Genomic DNA, 26395 nt, shown 5'->3' on the forward strand with positions numbered 1-26395 from the left:
CTGTATTTTTTAATGTCAATCTGTACTTTCGGACTTCCTAAGTCAGTAGCAGCCATTTTCATACTTTGCAGAAGGCTATGGATAACGTTGGTACACATGTAATATTATAGTTTCTGCAAACAAACGGCTTGATATTCACGTCATAAATCGTTTCATTTAGGTATAAGAAAATAAAAATGAAATGAAATCTTTGAGTTTTACGTCCCATGCTTATGCCGGTTAGCCTAAAGGGGACAGTGATGATGAGTAATGAATGAAAAGGGTGGAATGAAGAAAGTGGGAGGAAAGGGGAGAACCCGAAGAAACCCACGCACATGGTGTTTGTCCACCACAAGATTCACTTGGCAGGAGCTGGGATCGAACCCGGGGCCCCAAGCACCAGAGGTGAACGCTCTACCACTGAGCCACCGTGGCCCCCATTTATGTACAAGAATAAAATAAATGTTTCAAAACTATGATTCTTCAATAGACATTTACTTTTCGACCACCCTATAGTAATTAATATAGAAAGGGAAATTAAAATATGAAAAAAGTAAGTTTTAAATACACTTTAATATACATTCTAAATGAAGATTACAATATTCAAATTGGCTCCAATTAGATGTATTAAAAGTAATAGTAATACCAAAAAAATATTATTATGCTTACAATGTTAGAATCAAGTATTTTTCTTCGATATTTTCAGTATCGAATTTGTCAACTAATAGAAAGTTTATATCTTAAGTACATTCATTTTGTTTTGTTTATCTAAATATTTATATTTTAATTTGATTTCTTTTACTCAACAGACCAGAAGAACACATACATATTAACTGTTGTTTGTTGGTTGCTAATTGTATCGAAAGCATTCCTTAACATTCTCCTTTACTTGCGACATACAGACCTGAAAAAAAGAAATAATTACAATAGCTTATCATTTTAAATAATAAGAGTTGTTGGAATAGTACTTACTCAAACATTTATTTCTTACAATTTATTATTATTATTATTTTGTTTTAATTACGAAGCGCGTTCGGAAAGTAACATCCGATTAGTCACTGTGCGTGAACTAGTGGAGGCAGTGCTACCATTTTTGCACAGACATGCGCGGTAGATCAGTCTGCATCCAGCCGTGGTAGAGTGAAGGTTATCTAATCACTAGTTACACTTGTAGCGTCTCAAAATGTGTGCTGCAATAGAAAGCCCCGCCAAGTACGAGGTGCGAGCTATTATACGTTTTCTTATGGCAAAACAATATTCGACAGCAGTTATTTATCGGGAACTTTGTAACGTTAATTATTTTTCGTTACGTTACTTTCCCTGGTTACTAATGTATATTTATACGAATTACGAAATTATTCTGGATTGCACAACACAGTTATTCACTTTGGGACATATATTTTCACTTTCAAAATATATCGTATTGTTACATTACAATATCATACAATCAATCTACACAATATGGCACTTCGTTCTATTCTGTCTTTCTATATTGTCATAGCAACGACATCAAAAGTCGTCATAGTAACCAAATTAACAAAATATTTTTAATAAGATACCAACATTTAAATTATATCTTTCTTCTTCTTCTTCTTCTTAAGTGCTTGTGCCTTCAAAATAACACTTTTGCCCGTAACTATAAACAATACTTAGAAAGTATGTACAAAGATAGACAATATCGTTGTATAATGGCTCCCGAACTATGGAACTTTTCTAAATTGATCACAATTAAAGGAAGAATCCTGGACCGTTAGACATTTCATATACAACAGTTGCCTTACTTTTTGAATAGCCTTTGTATATACAAAAATTACAATTCATAAAATAGTATATTATTTTCATTTTGTCTCAATGTCCTTCTTATATTTATTCAATAATCAATTTTATTTTAATTCTATAAAATTACCGACGAAGACATATTCAAAATATGACAAATTTTTCGTTATTTTTAGGTCCTAAATAGACTCTTTAACTGAATGCCATTTATACTCGTTAACAATAAAGTTGGTGTAAATTAAAATACAACTTAACCTATTTCACTTATTCGGACATAGCATATCTTTGGTAGATAATATTTGTATTGATGCACAGATGTAATTGCATAAATTTCAGAAGAAGTACGAATTACAAATTAAATCATAACAACATTCAAAGTGAAACAGAACAAGAACTAATTAATATCACAGAAAGATCACACAATAAAGAATTGATTACACTAAGGATTAATCTGAAACTTCGACACTATCTATATTAATCTTAGATAAAACTTCTGTAGGAACTACCTTTTCAACTAATTGCATCCATTTTACCTACAGTATGCTTTGACGGACGCCATAACTTTAGCTTAAGTTACATTACTAAAAGATTCGATTAGGTTGCATTGAATAGCACAATGTTGAGTACTGTCCTGTATGTTATTTACTTCACCAGATCTTCGGTTCCTATTTTGAAAATTTCTGCCACCTATGTAGTTACTATGAAATCTGGGAGTACGTGGAAAATTAGAGCGATTGTTTACATTATTCCTTAAAACGGTACGATTATTATTTCTGTTTCTTCTAAAATTAGGTTCGGTCGCATTGCTATTATGAGAAAATCCAACATTACCTCTCGTATTACGACTACAATCTTCTCTAACATTGCTGTTTCGTGCAGAAATATTATTAGATTTGTTTCTGTTAGTATTACCTTGCAATCTAGACTAGTGATGAGCGCAAGAGTTTTGGTCTTGCAGTTTTCGTAAGAGCCTTGCATGCAAGATCAAGACCAAGACCAAGATCAGGAATCCCGATGCAAGACCAAGACCAAGAACAAGGGGTGCAAGACCAAGACCAAGATAAAGACCATACCTGCAAGACCAAGTCCAAGACTCTTACGCAAGAGTCTTGCATAAGTACCTGTACTACTTGATTTTTTTAGAATGTAAAAAGGAAGGGGGAAAATCATTATATCTTTCCCTTGAATGTCTTGGCTCCAGTAAAAATGCCGCTGGAGTGAATGTGTTCCCAGTAGTTTATTCAATTCATGTGAGTCGATCTGCTTCCTAGCATATAGCTAAAGTATGTCGTTGTTCTGAATTGGTTGTTCACGAGACGACCGAGAGCATAATTTTATGAATTGTTACAAGATATAAAAACTTGAGTGTCTGACTTACTTTGGTCATCATTTGATTCATTTACGACGGCCCATGATTGGATCTGGGAAATCATACGAAGAGTACAGAACGCGAGAGATAGCATGAGCTATGAGAAGCGGGAGGTAGGAAGAACGTTATTCGCTGCGAGGGTGACAGTGGAGAGAGGAGGAAGATTTTTTTGGTAGTGTTTCTAAACCATGCTGATAGTAACCTCCAACATAAGTGAAAACAACACAGAACTATAAACAAAGAACCACACTTCACTGAACACAAGAACACTGTGTCCGGTTTGGCTTCTTCATGTGTCTCTCAAGACACCCCCATCTGTGTCATAAATAACTACCCCGGGAGGAAGGGTACTAATAAGACCACTTTGTTTTAGCAGCGAAAATGACAAACTTCCTTGTATGAGGGGGGGGGAGAGTTGACAGGTCTATAGCCACGATTTCCTTAAGGCGAGGATATGAGTCGTGGTCCCCAGAATGAATGAATTGCAAATATAGGTTATGTTATGTGATGTAAGTTTTACTTACTTTAGCTTACTCATTTAAAAAATAAATTAAAAAAACAATGAACGAGTAAGGAAACCTCTATTGCACCGAATGCACTTTTACATCTTATTAAATAAATAGGCTAATTTATTGTTCAGATTTTTCTAAATGGAGATGAGAAAAGGAAGGCTGCAGATTGATTCAAAGTGTCTCTGTCATCCCTTCCCAGAAATGCTTTAAATCGCCAAATTCTAGTTCACTGTTGTGGCAGTTAGCAACACTATTAGGATTGCCCGTTCCTTTCAAGTGTGTTGGTTGCGGATTTCAGGATCATAGCTCATGCTATCCCTCGCGACCTGTAGTCGTGTCCATGGGAAGCGGATAAGCGAAAAGTAAACTGAAACGTGTTATGAACGCCGTGCCTCAGTGGTCGCTGGTCTAGTGGCTAGTACGTGCGCCTTTGGTGTACGCGGTCCCGGGTTCGATTCCCGGTGGGAGAGCCTTTGGAATTTTAATGTCCACAATGTTTCTGTGTTCGTGTCCCTGTCGTTCTAGTTTACTGGTAAAGCGAGTTAAATGAGTAAAAAGCGAGTAAAATTAAGTAGAAATTAGTAAGATAAGCAAGTTAATGAGGCACGTTTGATGATTCAGTTAACTTTAAAAAAGTGGTAGAACGTTCACCTCTGGTCTAAGGGGTCCCTGGTTCGATACCAGCTTGCGTCATAGGAGTTCTTTGGTGGACAAACGTCGTGTGCGTGAGTTTTCTCGGGATTTTCCCGTTTAATAATACTTTCTCCACTCCACCATTTCATTCATTTCTAATCATCATCGTCTACCTTAGTGTCAGCATAAACGTGGGACGTTAAACTAGATATTTCATTTCATTTCAAAACGTATTAGTGATGTTCTTCTTCCAAAACTAAAGATAAATATAGTATTGAACATCAGTAATTCCGTACACCATAGGTGTCGACTACATGGGTATGGCCTTGGCTCCGAGGCTCAAGCATCGGTTGGAAATTTTTAATGTGTGCTATAAAATTAATATCTTAATAACATTTTCATGACATTAACAAAAACTTAGTGCATGTGACCGCAATCTTGATTTCATGGGCGGAAGCTTATACGTTGAACAATTGTTTATCAATATAATTTTTAGCCTCCTGGGGTATACAACACATCGAGGATTAAGTGATATAACATTATACAACAATAAATAATCCATATTCTCAAGTGAGAGTGATTTTGTACAGTTATTTCAAATAACTTAAGAGTTTGATGCCATTATTTTGTATTTTTAAGACATATGCAGTTGAGTCGTTTTCAGTTTTCACTCAAATTTGTTCTAAAATATTAAGACGTTTGATTATAATCATTTTTATTTTAGTTTTCTCTCTTTCTGTTTTTGACCAACATTGCTTAACATATCATCATCATAACTTTTCTGCTATCATTGGCAGGTCACTTGCTGCAACTGAGAAGCTTCGATGTACGGTGGTCCTCAGCTAGTCTCTTCGTCTTGAAATAGCAATTTTATTTCAATACCTTCCTTCAACTACAGTCTCCTCTCCTTCCTCTTTTTCCTTCCACCATACACTCTATCACGTTTCTCATAAAACAGTTCCTCCTCAGCCAATGTTCCAACCAGTTCCTCTTCCTCCTCTTAATTACATCTAAAATTCTTCTTTCCTCCCCTACTGCTATTATTTCTAATACCTTCTGATCCGTTTTCCGTTCAACTCAGCTAATTCTTTCCTTTTTTTCTCCATGTCCACGTTTTGAAAATTTCCAATTTTTTAAATCTCTTTTGCGTAATGTCTATGTTTATGCCCAATATAGTTCGTATTAGAATCAGTAAAACAACATTTCAACGTTTAGTTGGAAGTTTGTTCGATGCAAAGATTAACTAATCGTGGTTGAAAAGAAAAAAATCTGACGCCTTTAGAGAGTAAAAGTAATTTTGCTATTCATGGTATTTTAGTAATCTGTGCTGTCTTGATTTTCTTTCATGCGTCTCAGGGGTAGCCTCTCCAGTTTGGGAACCAGTGGAGTATTGGATCTGTTAAAATATAAAAAGATTGCGGAACGTTGTGATTTATCTTATATGTAGTGAAGCGTGGTCACCCATTGAAAAGAAATAAAGATCATCGCCTATGTTGTATACTATCATCATACTTACACGAAAGTAAACTATATTACATTTAGAAACATACACTGTATTTCCGTTACTATTGGCGCGTTGTAGAATTTATTATCCCTTATATCCAGAGTAAAATTTGCCTATGAAAATCATAAGATTTCTTAAAAGCAAGACTTGCAAGACTTGCATGCAAGACCAAGACCAAGACCAAGACTGGGTGTGCAAGACCAAGACCACCCGGGTCTTGGTCTTGGTCTTGCATTTGCTCATCACTAATCTAGACTGACTCAGAATTTTGAACTATCATTATTAAGTGATTAAAATTAATACATTGCGAAGAGATTAATACTTGCTGTAACCTAAACGGTAATAATATTCTTATTGATGCGATAATACGTGATTCCTGCTTATATGGATTAATTTGTTTCAATTCATTATACGCAGATATTACAAAATCTGTAACGCTTTTGTCTACTTTAGGGTCAAAACGTCGGTTTCTAATTTCAGCATCCTCATCTGCTAACATAAAATCGTTTTAGAAATTAGCTAAGAGCGCATTTTTAAAATCAAAATAATTATGCAGACTACCTTTTATTGCTTTGTACCATACCGAACAAGGTGGTAACAAAATATGCGGTAAGATTTTGAAAAAGTTAGCTTTATCTATTCCAATTAATTCACACTCTTTCTCAAATTTCTCTAAAAAATGTACTCGCTGGGATGTCTAGGTCTGGCGCTGAATTTAGTTAATTATCTTATTTCACTGAATTTCACACGACTGTTATTATTACCCTCCCCGATAAACACCACCTTTACGAAGACACTTATGTGTCGGGTGGGGAGGATTGAGTAGTATTGGGGATACTCTGCCGAACTCTTAATAATCCAATTTTGGGTCTCCATGGACCATAATGAATGAATTAGGAATGCTTTGGCCGGGATTACGTCACCTATTGAAATTTTGCTTATGCTTATTCAGGGGCCGCACGTTGGTGTAAATGAATCAGAGGTACCTTGGTCCTGCTATGACGTCATTGAATTGGGAGTATTGGATCAGAGGTCATGATGATTCTTTAAAATTACTAAAAATATGGTCTTGATGATTCATTACGTTATGAAATAGTACAGGTTTATGAATGCTTTCGTTCCCTTTTTATGGCATAAAATTTGGAGATTGTTATGCATGGACTAACACGGATGCAAATGAAATCTTTTAGTTTTACGTCCCACGCTTATGCCATTTAGGCTAAAGGAGACGGTGACGATAAGAAAGGAATGAAAGTGTGGGAGAAAATTGAAGCATAATGTTGCCCACCACAAAACTATTTTCGAGGTGTTTAAATCAGGGATCACATACAGCAGAGGTGAACGCTCTACCACTGAGCCACCGCACCTCTACTGGTATGAATGAATTAGAGGTAGTTGGTTCGAGCTAATATGTTCGTTTGACGTCACTGAACTGGGATTTTTAGCTTGGAACTTATGATGGCTTGTTTCGTTCCCTTTTATGAGTATAAAATTTCCAAAACAAGGTTTGATCTCTTTCTTGATGACCTATTACATTATGAATTAGTAGACCTCAGTAATAGTATAAATTAGTATTAGTATTAATATGAAACTCGAAAACTTTGGAGTTCCTCCGTGGCTAACCGGTTAGCGTATGCGTCTTTAACGTGAGAGACCAGGGTTCGATTCCCGGAAGAAGCTCATGCAGTTCGGATTGTTATCCCTTTGATGAGATGGACTAACACTGGTGCAAATGAAAAATCTTTACTTTTACGTCCCACGATTAGGTTAAAGGAGACGGTGACGATGAGAAAGGAATGAAAGTGTGGGAGGAAACTGGAGCATGGCAGGGATCACTCAGGACACATAAGATCACATTGATTTACATCAGGAGTTGGGGAAGGGGGGGGCGTATAGGACCTTGTACTCTTTGATGAGTATAAAAAATATTAAAATTTGGACTTTTTTAACTTATCCTATTATCTTTCACGAGACATTTTTGTTGTATAATAGAGTACAATGGTTTACTTTTTGGGAGTTATCGTTTCCTTTGGAGCCTTATTACGTTATATGGAGGGATATTTAAAATTATTCCCTTAAATTTAATAAGTACTTTGTGAACCAATTTGTTCCGCTTTAGGGATGAACCTTGCAATCGTCCCGAGTTCAATTCTTGGAAATGTTGAATTTAATGTCCCCGCCGATGATGAGAAATGATGAAATGAGAAAACATCATAAACTTACTTGACTGAGGATTGAAGCAGAGACCTCACACATTAGAAAAAAAAAACGCTGAGCCACCATGCCAACTTCAGTGCGAGCAGTTTTTGCGTATGAAAAAGAACATGAACAGATTATGTTACATTACACATTTCTGCTCGTTGTTAAGCATAGAAGCTTGTTATTGTGAAATTGCAGAATCTGCTTATACTACATCAGCATTTTTTCTCAGCTGACGGACTTTTAAAGCTCAACTTTACATTTATGTCAAAGACAGTTTCGTAACATATCGATGAGTGTTACATTTTTTCAATCAAGTTTAAGGAAAATGAATCACATTTTTAGATGTGTTAATTTGAATGTCGTAAGAAACTAACGAGTCAACGGTATGATGTCATGATCAAAATTGCGATACTAGATGTCGCAACAATTGATGTGTAAGGAGAAAAGACGTTACGTTTCGGCTCATGATACATGATGAAAGCTGTGTTTTCATTGGTTCTTCGTGATGTCATTGATTCATTTTCCTCGTTTCTGATTGGCTGATAGTGATGTCACTTTATAGTTGAACCGTTTCAGACCTAAATAAAATTCTTAATTTCATTTTTCAAGTCCTACTTCCACGAAGATCTTGAATGAACGAAGGTGTACCTCTAGTGACAGCGTGACTTTACTCCGTTCCTTGAATTTGAGGTAAGTATCAACTGCGTTTCTTAATATCAATGGAGTGCTTTTGAAATGAGCATAACATTGTTATCACTGTTTTTATTTAGCATGAATTATTTAGCAAATGGAAAAATAACCCTCACTTACTTGACCGGGAATCCCACACATTAGAAGCAAGCACGAGAAATTTATTGATTTTGGTTTAGCGTCCCTTCAGTAGTGAAGCTAGGAATACGGCTTAATGTTGAATTTGAGCGCATACTGGGTGTTGAACCCGGGGCCACATCCCACACATTAGAAGTAAGCACGTGAAATTTGTTGATTTTGATTTTAGCGTCCCTTCAGCGTTAATGCTAGGAATACAGCTTAATGTTGAATCTGAGCGCATACTGGGTGTTGAACCCGGGCCAGAGGTGCGTAACGCTAGCCACTTAGCTCAGTTTCTGAAAATTACCATTAACGACGCACGAATTTGTTCCCTACAACGTGAGACGTGGACCTACAGTTTAATGTGGGATCTGATCTCCCGCCGAGAAACGAATTCGAGTATTCCTTGTCTTAGCTCGAGAAAAGCAAGCGCATGAGATTTTTGTTTTCGTTTCATGTTCGTCATACGTTTTAAAGTTCAGTGTCAGAGGAAAATGCTTACTACAATGATTCTCTCAGCTGAGTTGGAAAACAATTTCATTCATTCTTTTTATCACTACAGAAAGTTAGGTCATTTACATGTTGATGTTGGTCCGGGTTTGATTTCCAGTATGACGACAATAAAACGTTTCAGTAGTAGAACTGTTTGAGATATGATAATTCTTTTTAGGATTGATCGTGTAGTCATTTTGATAACGTAGTGATCTCTGAATTCAATTTTAATTCGTGCTTTTTTTTCTCTCTTTTCGTTTTAGATATTTGTTTTCTTTGCCTATTCCTTTTCTGCTTACCTTACCTTTTTTCCTATTTGAATATGGCTACTTCTGGCTTTACTGTCTTGCGAGAAATCAATAGACATTATCGGCGTTTTAATCTCGAAGGACGAATGCTGGAAATTCAAATCAATGCTCCGACCAGTGGCACCGATATTGTTGAGTGGGTTCAGGCCTCCTTTCAACAGATGCTGGATTACTTATTGGAAAATGTCGACGAATTATCGATGGTTGGATTATCGATTTTATCTCATGATGAGAAGAACAAACCGTTTTATCTATCTTTTCGGCGTGCAAGTAATCTGACACTGGAGACTTTATGGGCATCCTTTGATCGCATCCTTCAAAGTAACGATAGTTTTCTCATGAACGAACCTTTCATTGTACATTTTCATCATGTGGATGTGCCCCGTGGATTTGGGAGAATGCGTCGAGGTCTTTTATCAAACGACGAATTATTAAAACGCAAGACTGGCATTTTACGTGTAAAAAACACCGACAAGAAATGTTTAGCGTATGCAATTGTGATTGCTATTGGTTTAAAGAAATATAAGGATACGAACAAGAAACTGTACAGACAATATCAGGACCAGAGCAAATGTGTCGTTCTCCCAGCCGTGCATGAACTTTTATCCAGATCATCAGTGAATTTAGATCATGGGGGATCTGTGGAAGAATTGCGACAATTGCAACGCTACTTAACCGATTATAAACTTACCGTATACACCAGCTTTTCCGGAGAAGATATTCTGTATGAAGGACCGGGTGACGAAGACAAGATTCCAATCAATTTAATGTGCATCAATTCTCATTATGACATCATCACGTCATTAACGTCTGTTTTTTCTACTGGATATTATTGTGTAGCATGCCACAAAAAATATAATAACAGAAATAGACACGTCAAGAACTGTTCGGCCATGTGTGAGAAATGTTTGCAAAAACCGCCATGCAGTAAGACCAATACGGAGAAACAGTGCCCAGAATGCAATCGTGAATTTTATGGTGAAACATGTTATACAAATCATCTGACTGTACCATATCATAAAGGCCAACCAATATGCAAGATGGTAAAACAGTGTTCCAAATGTTTACGCATTTATTCGTTTGTCCATACAGGGGAAAGAAAACATCATTGTACTGATTATTTTTGTAATGTGTGTCGTAAACACGTTACGTCTACCCACCAATGCTACATGAAGCCTGATACGACTCAATTAAAACCTGGAGTTCCATCAGTGTTACATGCCAAGAAGGCTATGATTGTCTTCTATGATATCGAAGCCACACAGGATACTTTCTTCGATGAAGACACGTTCATTCATAAGCCCAATTTACTGGTGGCCCAACAAGTATGTTACAACTGTGTTCAAGATGAAGATATACATCATCCGTGTGAAGTTTGTGGACAGCGGGAACATATTTTTCAAGATGATCCGATCAATGCCTTTCTTGCGTATTTACGTCAACCACGACCCAACATCAAACTTATTGTATCTTTGGCACATAACTGTAAGGGATATGATGGTCATTTTATTCTTAAATCTTTAGTGGAAGAACATGAATTGAAACCTACTTTGATCTTGAACGGAGCAAAAATTTTAAGCATGAAAGTGAATCACTTATCGTTTATTGACTCCTTAAATTTCATGCCAATGGCTTTAAGTAAATTATCCAAGGCATTTCATTTACCAGCGACCAAAGGATATTTTCCACACTTTTTTAATACTGCTGCAAATCAAACGTATGTGGGAAAATTACCGGACATCCATTATTATGGTGCAGATGAAATGAAAGTGGATGAACGAGAAAAATTCATGACATGGTACAACGAACACCAGAACGATACGTTTATTTTCCAAAAAGAATTGGTGAACTATTGTGTTCAGGACGTCAACGTACTTCGAATGGCTTGTATATCTTTCATGACCACTTTTGAACAAGAAACTCACGTCAATCCTTTCCTGGAGACTATCACTTTGGCGAGTGCGTGCAATTTAGTATTTCGACGAAATTTCTTAAAGCCCAATACTATTAGCATTCTTCCTGCACGAGGATACCGTCACAGAAACAATCAGTCACGGATTGCTTTGCAGTGGCTTGCCTACATGGAAGAAAAAGAGGGTCATTCAATTCTGCATGCGGCCAAAGGTAAAGAAGTTTATGTTGCTGGTTTTCATCTGGACGGTTACTACAAAGATCCCGACACTAAAGAGGAACACGTGTATGAATTTGAAGGCTGCAAAATTCACGGCTGTCCTCTATGTGTCCCTACAGGCCGTGATCAACCCATTTATGAGAACTCCGAAGAAACGATGAACTATCGCTACGAGAGAACACAGCGTAAAATGAAGTTATTACGATCCATGAGATATAAAATACATGAAATGTGGGAATGTGAATTTCGTCAGGTGTTAAAATCCAATCCAGCATTGGCCTCTTCTTTAAGCACACATCCTTATATTAATAAGACACCATTAAATCCAAGAGACAGTTTCTATGGTGGCCGTGTAAATGCCATTAAATTGTATCACGTCGCAAATGAAAATGAAGGCGAAGAAATAAAATTCTTGGATATCGTTTCCCTGTATCCTTATGTGAATAAATGTGGACGGTATCCAATAGGGCATCCACGAATATATCTACAGGGAGATCCAGAAATGCCCGACATTCAAGATGTCAACGGATTAGTCAAGTTGAAGATTTTGCCTAGCAGAAATGTGTTTCATCCAGTGCTGCCATTTCGCTCAAATAAGAAGTTGTTGTTTCCACTTTGTGCTGCCTGTGCCACAGCATTAAATCAAGATTCTGAATGTGCACATTCGGACAGTGAACGAAGTCTAACAGGAACATGGGTGTCCTATGAAATTAAAAAAGCCATTGAACTTGGGTATCAAGTCATTGAAATTTACGAAATTTGGGATTACGACATCACCGTATATGATCCAGAAACCAAGACTGGCGGATTATTCAGCGAATACATTAACACATTTTTGAAATCTAAGCTGGAAGCTTCTGGTTGGCCTGCCAATTGCGTCACCGAAGAAGAAAAGCAGCAGTATATCCAAATGGTACAAAAACGGGAAGGCATAACTTTGGATGCAGCAAATATAGTGACAAATTCATCACGTCGTAGTCTTGCAAAACTCTGTTTGAATGCCTTCTGGGGACGACTCGCTATAAGAGACAATTTCAGCCAAACGACCATCATTAACGACCCCAAAGAACTGTATCAGAAATTAACTGCTCCAGATATAAAAGTCAACCAAATTTTACCTGTTAATGATTCGTTGTTATACCTTTATTGGCAGTATGAAGATGATGTTCCAGTACAAAATCACAATGCTAATGTTGTCCTTGGAGCATTTACAACGTGTCAAGCTCGTCTGGAACTCTACAAATATTTAGAACTGCTGCAAGAAAGAGTACTATATTTCGATACAGATTCCGTGATATTCACGCAGCGACCATCACAGCCCACAATAGAACCAGAAGTATTTCTTGGTTCAATGTCAAATGAACTGGAATCAATTGGACCAAAAGCATACATTAAAAAATTCGTGTCTGGTGGCCCAAAACAATACGCCTTGGAAATCTACAACCCCGACACGAAATCAACCAGTTATGTATGCAAAATTCGTGGATTCACACTCAATTATACTGCAAGTCAAAAGCTAAATTTTAATAGTCTGGAGCAAATGATCGTAAATCAATCGAGTGAAAAAATCTCCATTAGCACGCCGCACAAAATTTACAGAACCCACGATCATCATCTTGTCACAAAACCTGAAGAAAAGAAGTACAGCTTCAACTATAAAAAACGCCGATTAATACCAGACACATACGAGACATTGCCCTATGGGTATAAAAAAGCCAGAACAGAATAACAGCCATATTTTCCCTAATCCCACCAACATCACCTCCCAAAGACGGGGCAAAGAATCAAGACGGTGCACGGGACATGCTTCAACGATGCACGAGCGGAGACAAAACTCAGATGACATCACCTTGCAGAAACCCATGGAGAAAAAAAAAGGAATTCAGGTACGTCACATTTGCGTTTCTTTTTCTCACCTCACTCTCTCTCTTGATCATTTAGTTCGATGTTAATAATCTGTTTTTCTTCTTTCACAGGAAACAAAATAAATATTACTATATATATTCATATGTTTTTATTTTCTCTTTACAGAATTTGTACCCGTCACGGACACGTCTTCCTTTGAAGAAAAAGAAATTCTGTATTCTATTTTCACATGCTAAAAATAAATGTACAGAAACATGATTCTGTGTTTTATTTCACATCCTAAAATCAAATTCTTTTCCTGTACTGCGATTTCAATTTCTTTTTTCTCAATCAGTTTACCGGTAAAATAAATCAATGTTTTACGAAAAAAAATCAAACTAAATTTTTGTTTCAGAACTTTTTTTCATGTACGAAATAAAAAAAATGTGTACAAAATAAAATTCTGTTTCAGAAAAATTTTTAGTGTACGAAAAAAAAAACTGATTCAGAAAATTTTTGTGTATTTTACGAAAAAAAAATGTTTACAGAAAAATTTTTTGTGTACGAAAACAAAATTCTGTTTCAGAAATTTTTTGTGTACAAAACAAAAACTGTTTCAGAAAAAATTTTTTATGTACAAACAAAATTCTGTTTCAGAAAAAAAATTTTATGTACAAACAAAATTCTGTTGCAGAAAAAATTTTCTGTGCAAAACAAAAATCAGTTTTCGTCACGAAACTGCTCCGACTAAATGAATCGATTCATTCTGATAGTGTTGGCAACACTGGAAAAATTTCGGTAAGTATTGCTCAGGCACTGAGTTACAGCGAACACAACTAGATTCGAACCAACAACCTTAAATGTCTGATTCATCTCTAAATACAGCCAACTAAACAATAAGTTTATGTGTATACGCCAATGCTTAGCACTGTCAGCAAGGTTTTCTTCAAGGTCAAAGTCGTACACGAAGTAAAAAAAAAGATGACAACACAGATCTTCTATCTTTCTATATGAAACATAAACCTAGTGTAAACTGTTCGCAATGAAATGTGTAATGTAACATAATCTGTTTAAATCCGCTCGTCTTCTTTTCATACGCGAAACTGTTCGCACTGAAACTAACAAAAAAAATCGAACTCGGGACCATTACAAACTGAACTTCTCAATGGAGTACGGTGACTCAGCTCTTATGTCTGATATGTGAGGTCTCTGCTTCAATCCGCAAGCAAGTACGTTTATGATGTTTTCTCATCTCTCATCATCGTTTCAAGTGGGACGTTAAATTTTTCTAACGTTAGCACCAAGAATCAAACTCGGGACCATTGCATAGTAATCAACACACGTGTACGGTCGCTTAGCGCTTGTCTCTACTGTATGAGGTCCCTGCTTCAATCCTCAGTCAAGTAAGTTTATGATGTTTTCTCATTTCATCATTTCTCATCATCGGCGGGGACATTAAATTCAACATTTCCAAGAATTGAACTCGGGACGATTGCAAGGTTCATCCCTAAAGCGGAACAAATTGGTTCACAAAGTACTTATTAAATTTAAGGGAATAATTTTAAATATCCCTCCATATAACGTAATAAGGCTCCAAAGGAAACGATAACTCCCAAAAAGTAAACCATTGTACTCTATTATACAACAAAAATGTCTCGTGAAAGATAATAGGATAAGTTAAAAAAGTCCAAATTTTAATATTTTTTATACTCATCAAAGAGTACAAGGTCCTATACGCCCCCCCCTTCCCCAACTCCTGATGTAAATCAATGTGATCTTATGTGTCCTGAGTGATCCCTGCCATGCTCCAGTTTCCTCCCACACTTTCATTCCTTTCTCATCGTCACCGTCTCCTTTAACCTAATCGTGGGACGTAAAAGTAAAGATTTTTCATTTGCACCAGTGTTAGTCCATCTCATCAAAGGGATAACAATCCGAACTGCATGAGCTTCTTCCGGGAATCGAACCCTGGTCTCTCACGTTAAAGACGCATACGCTAACCGGTTAGCCACGGAGGAACTCCAAAGTTTTCGAGTTTCATATTAATACTAATACTAATTTATACTATTACTGAGGTCTACTAATTCATAATGTAATAGGTCATCAAGAAAGAGATCAAACCTTGTTTTGGAAATTTTATACTCATAAAAGGGAACGAAACAAGCCATCATAAGTTCCAAGCTAAAAATCCCAGTTCAGTGACGTCAAACGAACATATTAGCTCGAACCAACTACCTCTAATTCATTCATACCAGTAGAGGTGCGGTGGCTCAGTGGTAGAGCGTTCACCTCTGCTGTATGTGATCCCTGATTTAAACACCTCGAAAATAGTTTTGTGGTGGGCAACATTATGCTTCAATTTTCTCCCACACTTTCATTCCTTTCTTATTGTCACCGTCTCCTTTAGCCTAAATGGCATAAGCGTGGGACGTAAAACTAAAAGATTTCATTTGCATCCGTGTTAGTCCATGCATAACAATCTCCAAATTTTATGCCATAAAAAGGGAACGAAAGCATTCATAAACCTGTACTATTTCATAACGTAATGAATCATCAAGACCATATTTTTAGTAATTTTAAAGAATCATCATGACCTCTGATCCAATACTCCCAATTCAATGACGTCATAGCAGGACCAAGGTACCTCTGATTCATTTACACCAACGTGCGGCCCCTGAATAAGCATAAGCAAAATTTCAATAGGTGACGTAATCCCGGCCAAAGCATCCCTAATTCATTCATTATGGTCCATGGAGACCCAAAATTGGATTATTAAGAGTTCGGCAGAGTATCCCCAATACTACTACTGATTGCATGCTACAGTGAAATTTAGAGCTGTGTCGAAGGTAGTTCACTACCAGAAGGGCCACCCCTACCGAATTGGTCTAAATGGAGTAGCCAGACGAAGAGTGTTCTGGGAGAAGGCAGCAGTTCTCCAGTAGCCAAGTTGGCGGAAATCATAGTGATTGGTACGGCAACTTGGACATTAGTCCCAGGCGTGGTCAGAGTGACTTTAACGGCTGGGATACTGCGGGGTGGAAGGCAACGGGAAACCACCACTGTATTTTCCCCAGTTTGCTGGCAGCAAAAAGAGAACATATGAACAATGGTCTTTCGCAGGTCAAAATGTAGTTCCGGAGGTAAAATATCCCCCCATTCGGATCTCCAGGAGAGGGATGGCTTGGGAAGGACTATTGGACGAGAAAGTAATAATGGGGGGAAGACAGAGAAAAAAGACAAGGAAGAGCAAAAGGTTTAGGATAGGGACATGGAACGTACGTACTATGTTACAGGGAGGAAAATTAGAAAATCTTAAAGAAGAAATGAAACAAAATAATTTAGATTTGGTAGGAGTTTGTGAAATTAGATGGGAAGGTAATGGGGTATTGAACAGCGAAGGATATAGAATGTTTTACTCAGGTAACGAAAAGGGCGGTCATAATGGCGTAGGAATAATTCTTGGAAAGCGCTTAAAGGAGAAGGTAGTGAAAGTAGAATTTATTGATGATAGAGTAATGATGTTAAGACTTAAAGGGAAAACGAAGGATCTAGTGGTGATACAGACATATGCACCGACGACTTCGCATGCAAATGAAGAAGTAGAGGAAAATTATGAGAAAATAGAAGAAATTATAGATAGGGAGAAGAAGGGTGCATGCATAATTCTAATGGGAGATTTCAATGCAGTTGTGGGAGAAAAACAGGAAGGTAGTATCGTAGGCAAATATGGTTTAGGCGAAAGAAATGAAAGGGGAGAGGGACTGGTGAATTTCTGTAGACAGAATTCACTAGTAATTGGGAACACTTGGTTCAATCAGCACAAGAGAAGAAGATATACATGGAAATCACCAATAGACGGCGAAAGATATCAGATAGACTATGTTATGATTCAGGACAGGTATCGGAATAGCTTAAAGAACGCGAAGACCCTTCCCGGGGCTGATATTTTCTCTGATCATAATCTTGTGCTGGCCGAAGTAGATATTCAACTGAAAAATGTAGGCAGAAGAAAAGTAGGTAACAAAGTGTTGAACGCTGAAAAGTTGAAAAACAAGGAAATAAGAAATCTTTTCGCTGAAAAATTCGAAGAAAAATGTTCAAACGAGGAAAGGATAGGCGCAGGTAGTAACGCACGGTGGGGACATATTAAACGTTGCTTACAGCAGGCTGCAGAAGAAACAGTAGGTTACCGCGAGCACAAAACTGCTAAGAAACCATGGGTTACGGAGCAGATGTTGCAGAAAATGAGGGAGAGGAAGATGTGGAAACAGGTTGATACAGAAGAGGGCAGAAAGATGTACAGAAAGTTAAATAATGAATTACGAAGAGAAACAGACAAAGCGAGGGAAGAGTTTTACAAAAGAAAATGCGAGGACATAGAAGAATTAGAAAGAGTTGGGAAATATGAGGAAATATACAAGGAGATGAAATCTATGGAATTTCGGAGGAAACAAGGGAGTATTATGATGGCAGTAGAAAATAAGAATGGGAAGGTAGTCAGCGAGAGAAATGAGGTCATAGGAAGGTGGAAAGAATATGTTGAAGACTTATATGAGAGTAGGGATAGACCGTGTAGCCTAAATGTTGAAGTGGAAAATGAAGTAGGCGAGGATGATAAAGGATTTAGTATTCTTCGGGATGAGTTTGAAAAGGCTATATCCGAGATTAGGAATGGAAAGGCAACAGGAATAGATAACATACCAATTGAATTCATTAAAAATATAGGAGACAAGGGAAAGAAAGAATTGTGGCGACTATGCAATGAAATATATGAAACAGGAGAATGGCCAAGAGACTTTCTGAAAACGATCATGATACCGATGGCTAAGAAATCGAACCCAAAGAGATGTGAGGATTATAGAACTATTAGTCTCATATCTCATGCAGCTAAAATTCTGCTCCGAATACTGAACAGAAGGTTATATGGAAGAACAAATAAAGATGTTGAGGAAGAGCAGTTCGGGTTCAGAAAAGGCAAGGGCACAAGAGATGCTATTGGATTATTAAGGGTGATCGGTGAAAGATTTATAGAAAAAGGGAAAGAGGTGTATGTTGTATTTATTGATCTAGAAAAGGCTTTTGACCGCGTGAATTGGGAATTGTTGTTGGGAGTTCTAACAAAGATAGAGTTGGAATGGAAAGATAGAAGACTCATAAGAAACTTATACATGAACCAACAAGTAAGTGTTAGGATAGGGGAAGAACTGACGGAAGAGAGTGCAATTGGAAGGGGAGTTCGACAAGGATGCTGCCTCTCGCCAACACTATTTAATGTCTATCTAGAAGAAATAGTGAAAAAGAGCCTACATGATGATGATGGCATTTCGGTAGGAGGTAGAATGATTAGATGTATAAGATTTGCAGACGATATGGCGCTTGTTGCAGAATCGGAAAAGAAAATCAATAAAATGTTAGAAAAAATTAGAAAGGGCTTTGAAGAATATGGGATGAAAATAAATGTTAGAAAGACAAAAGCCATGGTGATTGGAACGAAGGGGTCTGTGTCAAATATAAAAGTAGGAGGGGAGAAAATAGAACAAGTGAATAGTTTTCGATACCTGGGTAGTGTTCTTAGTAATGACATGAAATGCGAACGTGAAATAAAAGCAAGGATAGGAATGGCGAAAGAAGCCTTTAAAAGAAAGAAAAGTCTGTTTTGTGGGACCTTGAACAAAGAGTTGAGAAAAAGACTCATAAAATGCTTCGTGTGGAGTGTTGTACTGTATGGGGCGGAAACGTGGACATTACGTAAAGGTGACGAAAATCGACTGGAAGCCTTCGAAATGTGGGTGTGGAGAAGAATGGAAAGAATTAGTTGGGTCGAGCGGAAAACGAATGCGAGAGTGTTAGAAATGGTGGGTGAGAAAAGAACACTTTTAGATATTATTAGGAAGAGGAAGAGAAACTGGTTGGGACATTGCCTAAGAAGAGATTGTATTATGAGGGACGTCCTAGAGGGTATGGTGGCGGGAAAGAGAGGGAGGGGGCGAAAGAGACTACAATTAATGGATGATATTAAAACAGAAAGATCATACGCGAAGACGAAAAGGTTAGCGGAGGACCGTGGAGCATGGAAGCTTCTCAGCTGCGGGAAGTGGCCTGCCAATAAAGGCAGAATACCTATGATGATGATGTTATTATTACTACATTACCTTGGATGTCGGTGTTTTACGTGTGTACGGTTCCTGTGATGTGATCTTCTTTCTTCGTCTTCAGAATTTGACATGGTATCTCCCCTTTCAGAATAGACTTCTGACGAGTTGTTGTCTTTACAGCAATTTCTCCTATGTTCTACATACACAACGTTGAGGGCAGGTTCAGGATTACACTGGGCCGTACTGATTTTCTCTTTGATGGAATGAATCTCTTCTTGTAGTGTTCGAATTTGGTTTGTATGTTTGTTTATTTGCGTTTCGACATCAACAGTACTTTTCACTACTGCAAAGCTATGAATAATTTGTTCCATCCTATTGTCCGTTATTTCCAATTTAGTATTTATCTGCTGTGTTACATGTTCCAATCTGGAATCCATCTGTTGTCCTATTTGTTGTGTCACTTGTTACAATCTGGTATCCAACTTGGAATCAATTTGCTGTCATATTTACTGTACCACCTGCTGTGCCACTTGTTCCAATCTAGTATCCAATTTGGAATCAACTTGTTGTCCTATTTGTGTGCCACTTGTTGTGCCACTTGTTCCAATCTGGTATCCATTTGCTATCCTATTTGCTGTGTCACTTGTTGGAATCTGGAAACAATCTGCTGTGTCATGGAATTCACCTGCTGTCCAAGCTGTCGTAAAAGATCAACTACATTCGTTGAAGTCTCCATTGCTGGGGTATTGACATCTTCAACTTCTGTAATGATACTTATTTTAGTTTTTCTATAAATCTTTCTTTTATTACGCAGTAGAATGTAATCCGTGAGGAGATAGTTTACTAAACTTCTGAGTAATCTCAAGGTTCCACTGTTCCGGCACCATAAAAATATGTAACGTTAATTATTCTTGGTTACGTTACTTTCCCTGGTTACTAATGTATATTTATACGGATTACGAAATTATTCGGGATTGCACAACACAGTTATTCACTTTAGAACATATATTTTCACTTTCAAAATATATCGTATTGTTACATTACAATATCATACAATCAATCTACACAATATGGCACTTCGTTCTATTCCGTCTTTCTACATTGCCATAGCAACAACATCAAAAAGATAAACAAGTCGTCAAGCAACCAAATTAACAAAATATTTTAAATAAGATACCAACATTTAAATTATATCTTTATATCTTTGTTCTTCTTAAGCGCTTGTGCCTTCAAAATAACACTTTTACCCGTAACTATAAACAGTAATTAGAAAGTATGTACAAAGATAGACAATATCATTGTAACTTTGTACCGTGTATGGACCAAGTATGATGAGTGAAGGAGTTGTTCGTGAGTTCATTTAAAAGTTGACGAACAAACATTCATGACAGAGAGAGAAGTGGCAGGTCATCAGTGGTCACTGATGAACTTGTTCAGAGAATTGATGGAAAAATTCGTGAAAATCGACGTTTCACAATCTCTAAGCTTTCCGATGAATTTCCACAAATTTCCAGGATCTCAACGCTTTGATGATGAGGAGAAGCTGAAAGATGCGATCACAGGCTGGCTCAAGGCACAGACGGGAGATTTTTATGCTGACGAAATTTCTAAGCTAGTGTAGAGATATGATAATTGCTTGAATGTTTATGGAAACTATATTGTGAAATAAAGCAAAGCTTTTTCAGATGTATATAATAAATTCTTCTTATTTACTTTGGTGTTTCTTTTTTTAACCAATTAGAGGTTACTTTCCGAACGGTTGATTATTTCTGTTAAATTTTGAACCAACGTCTAATACTGTCTCATTAGAATTTGATTGTCTAATTAATCTGAGTTACACCACAATCAATTGATCTATTAATAGAAGTACAATGTATTGCAGCTAGTTTTATTGGCTTACGACAATAGCCCATGAATCACTTTAGATGCAACATACATACATATATAGTATATACATATCGAATATGTGAACCTTCAAATCGACAAGGAAATTTTCACTTAGTTGAAATATTGATATATTGATTGATATATACTTTTCTGATATTTTTGAAAATTATTGTTTAAAATTTCTGTACACTTGTAGGTTAAACAATTTTTGCATTCTATAGCTATTATTTTTCTTTTAGGTCCAAGTTGAGATGATATGTATAATCGACCGCATCACAAAAGAGATTTATTTAGAATAATTATTATATATTACTGCAATGTACCTCATGCTGCATAAAATTAAGCAACTGCATATCGTCTCGTAGTATCAAAAATTCACGATCTTTATTACGCTTTTGCTATTCAATATTCCTTTACGCAGTGAAAGTTCTCTATTTGATTAATTAACGTACTTGTGTATTCCAATTGGTCACATTTGAGTGTGTTTTTCCTTTTGTTTCACCAATTTTACTGAAGTGATTGATTGGACATGGTGGTTTGCTATTGGCTCCAGGACGTGATCAATAAACGTTTAGTGAATTAATCAACTTTAATAACACGTATCAAATAGATGTACCATTCAAAATTTTAGTTATTACAATTTATTGACTATTGCTTTAAAATATTATAACTTTTGTTTATTTATTGTTTTCTTTAAGCAGACGAAGTCCAAACATTCAATTTTCAGATCAATACTTTTAAATTTTTTAAAAATCCATTTTGTTAGTGGATTGTGCTGATGATTGATTGTTCTTCCTTAATATTGAAATATGCAAATTGAAGAAGAACATTCTATTGTCAACACAAAGCCACTAACTAAATGACTAAAAAAAAAAAAAATATTTCAACGCCTCTATCTAAAAATTGAAATTTTGTACTTGATCTCTTTTTGGATCAAAAGATCTAATATATTTCAGGCAAAAATTTTCTTGTAGGTCTTATATCTGGAGACCTACATATAGTGTAATCAAACCCAAATTATTACTTAACTCAGTATGATGTGCTTATTCCGTAAAAAGAAAAAACAAACGAAAACTCGATTCATGGGTCGTTCAAAACTTTTGTGGCCCCTGATCTCAAAATGCATAAAAAGATCAAATATATTTCAGGCAAAAAGTTTCTTGTACGCCTTATATCTGGAGAACTACATATAAGGTACGTGTACCGATTATGGCCCGGGTCCCCAATATGGACCACCCACCATACCTGTGCAGATTTACTTTGGTACTATTAGATGGCAATATAAACTATACCGTCGTGACAAGTGAAGACATATTTGCGTGGAACAGTTGTTTCCGAGTAGCGTGACCGGCAGTAGCTCCTGATATAGTGTCAACTGGAAGAAGTTATTCTCTTGTTATTTTAACAAGGTAAGTAATGCTTTGTTTCAGTGTCTGTTGTTAAGAGCCTAATCAGTGTTATACTTGGATAATGTAGCTACGTGTCCAAACGTGAACATAAAATATGTGGGACGCAATGCATTGCATTATGTAAGTACCAAGTGACCACGGAAGTGAAGAGGTCAATCACCGCGCGATATGGCCACGGTGGGCCATTTTGGACAGCACTTGAAGTTTCCCCCCCGTTTTGAGTTCATGTTACCCCCAGGGTTTAAGACACCCTATGTTACGGTACTCATGTTTTTCATAAATATTGATATTCTGATACTAACACCAGAAAGGCATGAAGTATTCACAATATCTTTTGGATCAATTTAGGATCTTTTAGATTTTGTTGTTTTCCCCCTTGTGCCCTTTTATTTCAATAGGTAATATTTCTTACACTTTGCACTTGCTTTGCATTTCTAATGGCACTTTCTTGCACTTCACAAATTTTGACATTAAACTTATGTATTAACACAATATTCTTGTTTTTTTTTTTAAATAATGATCCATGTTGGAAATACCTTGTTGGCCATATTGGGAATATTCTGTTCAAAATATGGCCAACTTACAACATTTTAGTTTTTTTTTCAATTCTTAAAGTTTTATACGTCATTTCTCGGAATCAGACTATTTATTTTAATTTGCCCAAATAAGCACCCAACTTGATCGTTCAGTCAATTCACTCGAAGAAATAGTTTCTATTATGGAAAAATAATGAACGAAGTTAAGGTGGGCCATATTCGGGCCCCCTACTATTGTGTAGCCGAACCCAAACTGTCACTTAACTCAGTATGATTTGCTTATTCCTTAACACTCGGTTAGTCGCATGGGGTTCTGATTGATACAGCTGAACGATTTTTTGCGCACATTTATTACTTCGACGTCGCTCACGGCGCCCGTTCCGTGTATTCCTCAAGCTCCACTCTACAAACCTGTAAGTAGTGTTGTAAAAAAACGATTTTTTTTCTGTGAAGTTTTTTTTTCAATAAAAAACATCGTTCTTTTTCATGTTTTTTTTTCAAAAGTCTGTTTTTTTCTGGCAACTATTATTTATTGATTTATGTTGCAGATTATTGAAATAATCAACAGAACTTGAGTCGAAGCCCTCGTAACTTACAAATCGTTTGTTTCTTTGAACCTATACGAGCAAAATTGTGTGATTATTCCTTTCGGTCCCAGGTCATTTTTGGCGTTTTTCTACATTTCCAGTTAGTGACTTATTGCTCAAAAACTATTCATTCGATTGATATGGTTAAGGCCTTTTTTAAAAGAAAATGGATGTGGCTATTTTTTGGTGTAAGTTGCATTGCAGTGTTACCAACGAGTGGGAAATTATTGAGGGAAATGTAGGGGTGAAAATTTTTTAAAAATTCCCTAACCGAATTTCATAATTTTTTTGTATCTAGCACCACTGCTGTTATATGGGTTCAAGTCACCTAAACAAATCTTTGGTGTGTTGACAAGGTACAGTGAAATCCTGAAGTCGCTGGCTTCCATTCAAAGAGGGAAAGAAAAAAATTCTGTCATACACATGAAATTTTGACACTTTTACGCCTCAGAGGCAAAAATCAAATATGCCGGATACAGCTTCTCTAATTATCCTATTGAAACTTTTTATGGTGCGTTCTGTAGGGCAAAGAAGAATCTTTCAGGTAGTGGTACGTTCGTCTCAATGTATCCAGTAAGAGGGCAATAATAGAAGGAAAAAGGGAAATTTTCCGAATTTTTCACCTAATAGCGGGAATTAATTGTTTTGGCTGGAAACGCTGCCATCAGACAGACGAAAGCTATTTAAAAATAAACAGTAGTACTCGAAGAATATATCCTACAAGTATCATGGCGATATATAACAAAGTAAGCATGAAATTTAAAAAAAATCTCATTCTACCTCAGAAATTCACCATTTTCTTACCATTTCCAGAACATGGTTTATTATAAACCTCAACTGTACTTCCCCTAATTATTCTAGTGAAACTTTTTGTGGCGCACTGTGTAGGCTAAGGATGAGGCTGTCAGACACTGGTACATTTGTTCGAATGTAGCCAACAAGAAGGAAATAATAGAAATAAAAAAGGGAATTTTCCCCAAAATTTGCCCCTAAAATCTGGAATTAAAATTTTTTGTAGCTAGCAACACTGCTATCAGACATACACAAACTATCTTAAAATAAGCTTTGGTATCCCTCTAATATATCCTACAAGTTTTGTGACGATATCTAATAAAGTAAGCATGTCAATAAAAAATATCTCATTCTACCTTTAAAAAAGATTACAGTTATCTTTCCAATTAGAAAACAAGGTCCACTGTAAACCTCAACTGTACTTCCCCTAATTATCCTATTGAAACTTTCTATAGTGCGTTGTGTAGAGCAAAGGCGAGACTTCCAGATACTGGTACGTTTGTTCCGATATAGCCAACAAAAGGGAAATAATAGGGACAAAACAGATAATTTTTCCAAAATTTGCCCCTAAAATCTGGAATTAAAATATTCTGTAGCTGGCAACACTGCAACCAGACAGACGCAAACTATCTTAAATTAAACATTGGTACACCACTAATATATCTTACAAGTATTGTGGCGATATTTAAGGAACAAAGCTTCTAATTACCAAAAATATATTACGGTAAACAGAAAAATAAGGAAAAACTAGAAAAATCAAGGGCTAGAACATAAATACGAATTTTACGTGCGTCCCCTAATTACCCCATTGTAGCGATCTGTACTTTCGTTTGTTAAGTAAGGACAAATGTTCGATTGGCGTAAGTTGACTTGCACTCGGACGTATAGCTACGGATTTATAAACAAAAATTTCTAATTTTTTGCCCAAATATAGGAGAATTTTAATTTCCCTAATTGGCAACACTGCGCGCAGGCCCGTCCAATTGATGCCAACAGTTAGGTATCTATCCGAGGTATCTACCTGGCAAGTCTTAAGGATGTCTTTCTACAACGAAGGAAGCTACAGGGGAAAAAAGTAAAGGAAATTCGAAATTAGAAAATTCTCGAATTTTTTACTGGGGTGAAATTTGAGAAGAAAATTCGACACCAGAAGAAAAAGAAATTAATATGATAAACTATAGTCCAACCACATTTTGCAAGAATAATATCCCGATATCTTAATTAGTGTCCTAAACAAGTGACACACCTGTGTGTGCCACTTTGGCCACCTGGGCCACCGAGTACACATTTGATTACATTTTTTTGACTACTAACTCGTGTTGTTGTTGTAGTTATAGTCTGGACTAATAATAATATCGTTGTAAACAATAACTTTATAAGGAAAATTTTCTCTCCTTTTTACATCTTAGTTCCAATATTGTTGGTAAGAAATGTAGGGTGTTTCAAAATAAAGTTTGGGGTTTTAAGTCTTCGTAGTACTTATTACATTTTACGTACAATTATAAGCAATGCATGAAGTAAAAGAGCA

General features: G+C 36.5%; 1 long non-coding RNA gene across 1 annotated transcript in view; it reads right to left on the reverse strand.

Moving 5' to 3' along the window:
- Positions 1 to 607: 607 nt before the first annotated feature.
- Positions 608 to 26395, reverse strand: part of LOC145667447 (uncharacterized) — a 56074-nt gene continuing 30286 nt past the window's right edge. The window contains exon 3 of the long non-coding RNA XR_014127886.1: positions 608 to 883. This is a non-coding gene — a long non-coding RNA (uncharacterized LOC145667447). The remainder of the gene's footprint in view (positions 884 to 26395) is intronic.

The sequence above is a fragment of the Thermobia domestica genome, chromosome 13 (genome assembly GCF_964235325.1).
Source record: "Thermobia domestica chromosome 13, izTheDome1.hap1.1, whole genome shotgun sequence".
NCBI lineage: Eukaryota > Metazoa > Arthropoda > Insecta > Zygentoma > Lepismatidae > Thermobia > Thermobia domestica.